The sequence below is a fragment of the Cynara cardunculus genome (genome assembly GCF_001531365.2).
Source record: "Cynara cardunculus var. scolymus isolate 2C chromosome LG 6, CcrdV1, whole genome shotgun sequence".
In the NCBI taxonomy this organism is placed as follows: Eukaryota; Viridiplantae; Streptophyta; class Magnoliopsida; order Asterales; family Asteraceae; genus Cynara; species Cynara cardunculus.
In genome coordinates this window covers 13439583-13448731 of record NC_037533.1, presented here as the reverse complement: position 1 = coordinate 13448731, position 9149 = coordinate 13439583, and positions in this window count along the sequence as shown.

The window sequence follows — 9149 nt, the reverse complement described above, 5'->3', positions numbered from 1 at the left end:
CTTACCGCTGTTGCAATTTTAATTTTTTAAAAAGGACTAGTCAGCTAAATATTGTTTGGTGGCTCGGCATCCATCATCACACCTTATATTATATTAAAGTTTTACAAGTTAAAACAACTGATATGTCTTAAAATAACAATATAATATACAAAATTCACTTATATTCTTCTAACATTGTTATAAACAAACTCTACAATCAATTCTTCATAATCAACCTTCTTCAATAAGTTGTTAAATTGAAATATTAGCATATAGGAGTTTATCAATTGTCGTTTACCTCAAGTTCTCAAGAAACCCTAACTCAATTATAGATCCAAATTCTCCCTTAACTTTTTCGAGTGTTATCAAAGGGCTATAGTGCTCTGAACAATGACGGTCAGTATCACGATGCATGAAGTCAATGATATTGTAGGTGAGGCTACTCGTTGACCAAGAAAGACAAAATTAGAGAACAAGAAAGAGGAAGATTATTAAACAAGATTGTCTATAGTGCTTTAATCATAGAATATTTATCGGGAAAACAAAGATGGACGAAACTAGCTGATTAGGATAGTTAATCTTCAGATGAGAGACCTAAGGAGAAGGGATTAGAAATTTGAATCGTATTCCGGAACGACAAATCTGGTAGAATAGGAAAATGATTGGGGTACTGGATTAAGTGATAAAACATTATAATTGTCCAAACGAGATAAAATACGAGGGGACAAAGGAATTGAGTTAAAATATGAGTTGAAAATGAAAAACATATAGTTAACCCCCAATGAAAATTGAAATAAAAAWTTTTTAAAGACCCTGTTCGAAATCACATATTGATTACACCATTGACATAATTACGTCTTTCATAAATGTTGGATCTTAGTTTAATGAGCTAAGTTTTATTTGTAAGGATTCTAATTATCAATAAGTCGATACCTTTTATGTTAAAAAAACAATTAAAAATATTATGATTAGTATACTTTATGTTAGAAAAATGGTTGATAATATATTGGAGTTATTTGGTCATTGTGGTTTACATAAATTAGGGACTAAGGGGCTGTTTGACAGTTACTGAATGATTTAATGCATAATTATTAAGGTCAGAGTGATTAAGAGACTCTCATGATATAATACAAAATGAAATATAATTGTTTGGTAATTGTTTACAACAAAATTAAGGCGTTGAATGGTTAAGGGAGGCCCAAGATACAAAATCATTCAGAAGGTTTTAGAACCATTAAGAGACAAGCTTTTTTTTTTGTCAAACAAGATTCGCCTCTTAATGAAACTATTAAGAGGTAAACAAACAACTAGGGCTGTAAATGAACCGAACGTTCAGCAAACCGTTAGACGGGAAGTTCATTTATGTTCGTTTATTTAATAAATGAACGGACATGAACAAATTTTTTGTTCGTTTAGTTAAACGAACGAACATGAACAAGTGTCTGGTTCGTTCATTTATGTTCGTGAATGTTCGTGAATGTTCGTTCGTGAATGTTGGTTCATTTACCGTTCGTTTACTTTTGTTTATATTCGTTCGTTTATATACTAAATTTAATATATAATCTTTTGTTTATTCACTTTGAATTCAAATAATATTTATTTATGTTCGTTTAGCCCGTTCGTTTATGTTCGTTCGTTTAGCATGTTAACAAACGAACATAAACGAACACGAACACACCTGGTTTCTAACCAAACAAACATGAACACAAAGATTTTCGTTCGTTTACCGTTCATATTCGTTCGTTTGTTCGGTTAAGTTAAACGAACGAACATGAACAAGCCTTCATTCGTGTTCGTTCGTTTGTTCGGTTAAGTTAAGCGAACGAACATGAACAAGCCTCCATTCGTGTTTATTCGGTTCGTTTACCGCCCTACAAACAACCCCTAAGGTCCCTAAAGAATTATTAACGAAGGACGTTAGTTTTATTTTTATAACATATATGGTCTCTCTTACTGACTCCTTCAGTTAAGGTTTCGTTAGTGAGGGGCAATTTTGTTTATTCACACTTCTCTCCCTCAACATTCATTTTCAATAACGGATTTGGTCCCTCAAACTACTTTTTATTTTATAACGGATTTGGTTCCTCAAAATAATTTTCATTTTTATAGCAAATTTAGTCCCTCAATCCATTTTTCATTTTCACATCAGAGTTGGTTTCTCTCTCGATTTTCATTTTCAGGCATGGTTCTAAATAATTCGTTATAGCGTCGAGACTTGGGTTTGTCCCACGTTACTTTTTTATTTTACAACGGATTTGGTCCTTCAAACTACTGTTTATTCACTCTTCTCTATTTTGTAAGGGGTGAGGTTTTTTTAGTATATAACTTGAGTGATAAATGATAGTTATGTACGAGACTTAAGACTTAAATAAACATAAAAGAAAACTTAATAACTAAAACCTAAAATAGGTAAATGCTTAGGGGCTGTTTGGTTCACGGAATTTGAAGGAATTTGATGGAATTGGAATGACAAATTCCTTTGACCATATTCCAATTCCTTTGTTTGGTTCATTTCTTGAAATGGATGGAATCCTTCAAATTCCATTGAATTCCACAAGTTAATGAATTCATCATTCCTTGACATAATGGAAGGAATTGAATTCCATCACCACCCACCACGATCATGCTACTATTGTTCATGATGCCCCACCCTTAACCCCCACCACTGATGTCGCTGCCACCCACCCTAACCACTATGCCATTATTGTTGTCATCACAGCTACCACCCCTMCCCACCCACCCCTATCCACCCCACCGTCCTACCTTGCCCCCACCCTACCTTACCCTACTCTAACCCACCCTAACCATTATGCCATTATTGTTGTCATCACAGCTACCACCCCGCCACATACCCTTACCCACCCCACCGTCCTGCATTGCCCCCACCCTACCTTACCCTACTCTAACCCATCACTAACCACCATACCACTGTAGTCATCACAACTATCACACTACCACCTATTGCCCCACTCTGGCTTCACCCCCACTGTCTCGCCCCACCCCTGCTTGCCCGCAACAATCCCCACCTATGGAGTAGGGTATGGCAGAAGTGGTGGGGGCAGGGCGGGTGATAGTTGCGACGACGACATTAGTGACATGGTGGCTGGTAGGGTGTGGGCGGGGCGATGGATGGGATAGTCCATACAAAGATGATTGTTCCAATTCTATTAAGAGATTTCATTCCAATTCCCACCAACCAAACGCATGGTCAAATTCCATTCCAATTCCTTCAAAGTCAAATTCCTTTGATGGATTCCAATTCCATCAAATTCCATTCTGCGAACCAAACACCCCCTTACTCTCATTAAGATGCATGAAAAGTCGAACACAACTTCTTGGAAAATTGAAGAAACAACATTTACAGTAATGAGTTGAGATTCAAGAGATTTAATCCCGACTTTACACCTTGATATCATTTTTATAAGCTCTATATATTTGGTATCAATGATTCTACTTTCTTTTTAAGTTTTATTAATTTATATTAATTATATTTGTACTACATTATTATCCAAAACTCTAACACACAGAAGTCTATGTGTATCTGTGTGTCTATTGTCGCCTTAGGGTATGCCTTGAGAAACGTCATAGCCTCACCATAACTTATAAAGCTTGAGGCTTAACCTTGTCGTCACGTTGTGCCTCATRTCATTTAGAACATTGTTTTTAAGATTTGTTCCTCCCTTCAATCAATAATTTTTGTGGCACAAATATTTATTTTTTAAATATAATAAACAGAATAATTAAATAAAATTTGAAATTTTGATTTTAACATTGACTATTTTAGCTTTTTAGAAACATTACTTTCACCAAATCATTTAGCTCAAATAAAACATAATTAATTTTGATAAATATTTTGTATTAATAAGTTGAAAATTAAAAAAGTTTTTAAACCTACAAAACCCAACAATATTTCAAATAATAAGATATAAAAGTATAAGTTTAACCAATTTACCAAAACTAATTAACATATAAAAATTATTCTAGTTACATAAGCTATAAAAATATAAATTTAACTAATTTACTTAAACTGATTACTATACACTAAGGGGCCGTTTACCTAAATGCTTACCCGTAAACACTTATCATTAGGAATCAATAMTATAATTTATTTTACTGGGTAAAATTGTTTTTTTTTTAAGGCAAAAAGGAAGGACAAGGAAGAGAGCTTCGACATGGCCATCACTCTCACCAAATCAACCAATAAATTAAAAAACAGATCCAGCAAGAAGCTAGACACAAAAAGATACAAGAGTCCACCACAACAAGCGAGAAGAAAAGGAAACAAAACCAAAACATCCCCAAACAAAGACCAAGACAAAAACCAAACCAAAGACAGACAAAGAGACTAAACAAGGTAAGGATAAGAGGACCAACTATCCCAATTAAGAATGAACTTACGATTCCTATTCCCATCCAAAGCTTGGATAAAATTTGAACCCAAGGAAATGGGTCTTCACCTTTCTTCTTAATTTTTGCATCATTCTCAGCATGAAAATTTCATTTCGCCACTTCCAAAGTTGCCAAAGTGTCACAGCGCAAACAGATAAGAAAGTCACTCCAACCTTGCGATGAGTGCCTACTTGATTGATTAGAAATTTAAAATCGGACACCGAGGATAGACGCGGGGCTTTAAGGTCCCACCAAGCCCATATTTTCCTCCAAAGAATGCTTGCCACCGAACAAGAAAAGAAACAATGATCCATTGTTTCAACACCTTTGCCACATAGGATGCACTCCAAAGATTGTAACGGAATTCCTCTTTTTGAAAGATTGAATCTTACCGGGATAGCCTCTTTAAGGAAACGCCAAGTGAAAATATTTACCTTCTTTGGAATTAAAGGACTCCAAAAACACGGTTCATTGCTTCCAACGCTTGTATTGACCGCCCCTTGAATTAATTTAGACAAGAAGTTGACTGAGAGAATCCCTTTCTTGTTCCAATTCCAAGACCACATATCCTCACCTGAAGTATTGAACGCCATTTGAGAGAGATGCCTTTCTAAGGCTTGAAGATCATCTAATCTTCTACCCCTAATCGTTGTTCTCCAATCCCAAGCACCACTCCAAGAACCATTAAAATAAGTCCATCTTTCTTTGAAAGAAGCATTTTTATTTCTTTCCATAGCATAAAGTCTAGGATATAGGTCTTCAGCTTTGAGCCATGACCGATGCTAGCATCTTTCCAAAAAAAAGAAGAAGAATCTTTAGCAACCTTTTTCGAAAACGATTGAATAACATTCTGACCTGCAACTTCCACATTCTTGTACGTGTTGACAATAGAAACCCAAACACTATTTCCAACCAAAGGCTTATTAGAAAAAAGACCACCGTCCTCACCATAAAATTCAGAAATGACATCCTTCCATATCACATTAGAACTAGACAGGAACCTCCAAACCCATTTTGCTAACAAAACGTCATTTTTAGCTTTTAAACTAACGATTCCGAAACCACCATTTGACTTAGAGCTTAAAATTTTCTCCCAAGCAACCCAATGTAACTTTTTTCCATCCTCCTTAAATCCCCAGAAAAACCTTCTCCTTATAGATTCCAAAGATTTTAAAACTGAGTTGGGCGCTTTGAAAAGAGAAAAGTAGAACAACGGGAGAGAAGATAACACCGATTGGATCAGAGTAAATCTTCCGCCTATGGAGAGGCAATGAAACTTCCAATTTGAAAGTTTTTTAAGGAATTTATCTTCCACGACTGACCAAGAAGCTTTTTTCTTCATGTTACCACCAACAGGAAGCCCCAGATAAATGAAAGGAAAGGAAGAGACCTTACACTTTAACATGACTGCCATACTGTTGACCTCCGCTTCCGAAACTCCAATACCAAAGAGATTGCATTTGGATAAATTTATGCGCAGTCCTGAAACGTCATGAAAACAATTAAGAATATTAGTAAGAGTTACTAAATTCTTACGAGACCACTTTCCAAAAATTAAAGCGTCGTCCGCAAATTGAAGGAGTGAAAGATTCCGATTAGACTTCACAAGCCGAATGCCCTTGAACAGCCCCTGATTACAAGCGGTCCTGATCATGATCTGTAAGACTTCCCCCACAAGCAAAAAAAGAAACGGAGAAAGAGGATCTCCTTGCCTTAGACCCCTTTTCATGTAAAACTCATCAGAAGGCGTTCCGTTTATCAAAATAGAAGTAGAAGCAGATTTTAAACAACTGCTAATCCAATTGATCCATTATTCTCCAAAACCCATTTGCTGCATGGTGTGAAAGAGAAAGTTCCAGTTTACAGAATCATAAGCCTTTTCAAAATCCACTTTGAAAAGAAACATTTTCGTATTCTTCTTTTTGGCGTGATTCACAATTTCATTTGCTAATAAACACCCATCCAACATTTGCTTTCCCGGGATGTAGGCAGATTGATTGTCACTGACGAGCTTGTTCATAACCTTCACCAATCTATTAGCCAKAAGCTTAGCAATTATTTTGTACATCCAACCGAGTAAACTGATGGGCCTAAAGTCTGAGATATCCAAGGGATCAATTTTTTTAGGAATCAAAGCAATGAAAGAAGCGTTACATCCCCTGGAAATCCTGCCCGATTTTTCAAAGAACGCAACCGCATCAACTATAGACCTGCCAATAACTGACCAGAACTTCTTAATAAAATTGAAATTTAAGCCATCAGGCCCCGAAGCTTTCGACCCATTATAAGACCAAGCAACCTCCTTTATTTCCGAAGCAGAAAAAGGCGATTCCAGAAAAGCGGCATCATTAAACGATAATTTAGAGAAGAGAGGGCTGAAAAACTTGGGCCTAGAGGAGCAAGGTTCTTTGAATCTATTTGCAAAGTGCTGTAAGAAAGCATCTTTGACGACCAAAGGATCAGAGTTCCAAATCCCGTTACAAAAAATCCATTTAATTTTATTCCTTTTCCAACGCTGATTAACAACATTATGAAAAAACTTGGTATTTTCATCCCCTTCTAAAGCCCACTTAGACCGTGATTTTTGATTGAGATCCAACTTTGCACGATTTTCCAAAAGCATCGTTTCAAAAATCCATTCATCTCTCTTTTGGCAATCGGCTACAGAAATACCCCCCTTTTCAGCTTTAGAATCCCAATCAACCAAAGCTTTAAAAATCTCATCTTTTCTTTTTGATTCACTGGCTAAATTTTTTTTTTGACCACATTCTCAAGTCTTTCTTGAGAGCTTTAACCTTTTCCTTAAAGACAAAATCAGCAACCCCATAGAAAGAGCTTGAAGACCAAGACGAAAAACCACTTTTTGAAAATCATCGACACCCAACCATGAGTCAAAAACTCTAAACGGTTTGGGCCCCATATTAAAGTCATTAACTTTCAAAAGAATGGGGCAGTGATCAGAAATAGATCTATGTAAGACCTGTACGAAAGGATCTTTCCAAATAGAGAAAAAGTTAGAATCTGACTCGTTACAGAATACACTTTCATCCCAAGATAAAAGAATGCCCCCAGAACGACCAGAAGCACTCACAAAGACATAGCCACAGCTCCTGCATCTCCAAATTGATGCAAACCAGACATCAGAAAAACCTGTAAACCCAACACAGAACACTTCTCGTTTTGCATAAGCTCCTTTATACCGCCAGACTTTCCAATGGCTTTTAGCCCATGACAATTTAAGGATAAAATCTTCATTAAAAAGAAAAGTTCCCCCAAAAAATCGAAAACAACAGCAGATCAGCGCAGAGAAACGCCTTGCCTTCTGCTTTTGGCTCCCTTTGCTTCCTCCTCATTGTAATGAACTCCGATAGCGTTTCCGATTGCCTCCTTTGAATCCGCCACAACATCAACAGAAATAGGCTGAGAGCTATGGGAAGATGAAGATCTGTAATTGCCACAGAATTCAAGTCCAGAAACAACTTTTTTATTAAAATGGGCCTGTTGGTGACGGGCTTCCGAAGAAATTCTGGAAGAGAAACATTGGGCCTGATGCTTCGGGCTTCCACCCGAACCCGGGTTTTGATTATCAGTCAAAACATTCTTGGTATCAAAAGGAACGGACTTCCCAGAAGACTTGTCTTCATCCCATGAACGCTTTTTGAACCCTTCATCCATTTTTTCCGAGAATTCCGGTGATACATAGTCATCAGAAAAAGAGTTTGATATGCCGCCGCTTGAGCCAACGTCATCCTCACACTCCGAAAAAAAACCCAGATCGAACATCATTTGAAGGAGGCAATAAGATTATGCGGTTATGATCCTCAAAAACCTTCACAGAACACATTTTTTCACCTACTTTCACCTTCACCACCGAATTCAAGCAAGCCATACCAGTAGCTAACAGGACACCAAAAGAACAAACCATATCATTATGGAAAGACGGCTTATCGATTTCAAGAATCTCCCCAAAAGGCTCTGCTATTCTTCTAATATTTACGTCACACCAGGCTTCTAAAGGTAAACCTTGGATATCAATCCAAGTTAATCTCTCCTGAAAAATAAGCTTTTCATTCCACATTTTAATATCCTGGAACCAGTAATTTAACATGTCTTTATTTTCAACTAAACTCTTCTCAGCCACCTCTTTTGAGCTCCATTTGCAAAGAACAAAAATACCACCCATATATTGCAATTTGCACTCGCCCATGCCATCTTCGTGCAAAATTTTCTTTAAGTTTCTAAGCAAGTCAATGCTCTTGACCCTTCCCACCCAACTCTTGCACAGCCTACCACGTAATCCATGTTAATTTCAGCTTTGATAATTTTTCCTTCACCTTTCAAAGGCGTCTCGCCAAGAACATCCTGCTTAAAAGACCTACCATCCACACATCCTGACTTGAAGAAAGCATCGTGTTTATGAGTCGGGTTCCAAGCCTCTTTCTATTGTCCATTTTAGCCTGCAAGTTCGATTTTCCCCCCATGTTTAGCTTTTTTTTTCTCACGGCCATACTTCTCCAGATTGATGATCATCCTCACCGAATCTATAGTGATGTTTCTAAGCTTCCGTTCCAAAGCTTTCTCATCACCATCATGAAGGAATCTAACAAAACCAAATCTGGTTCCCTTGCTTGTTTTCTTTCTGCTAAGTATAAGGATGTAATCCGACCATATCTTATGAACATATTCTCCAAAGCAACCTCATCCCAATTTCTGGAAATCTAGTGAAGAAGAAGTTCGAAACCCTACCTCGACGCTTACCCTTTCTGTTTACCGTCTACCAA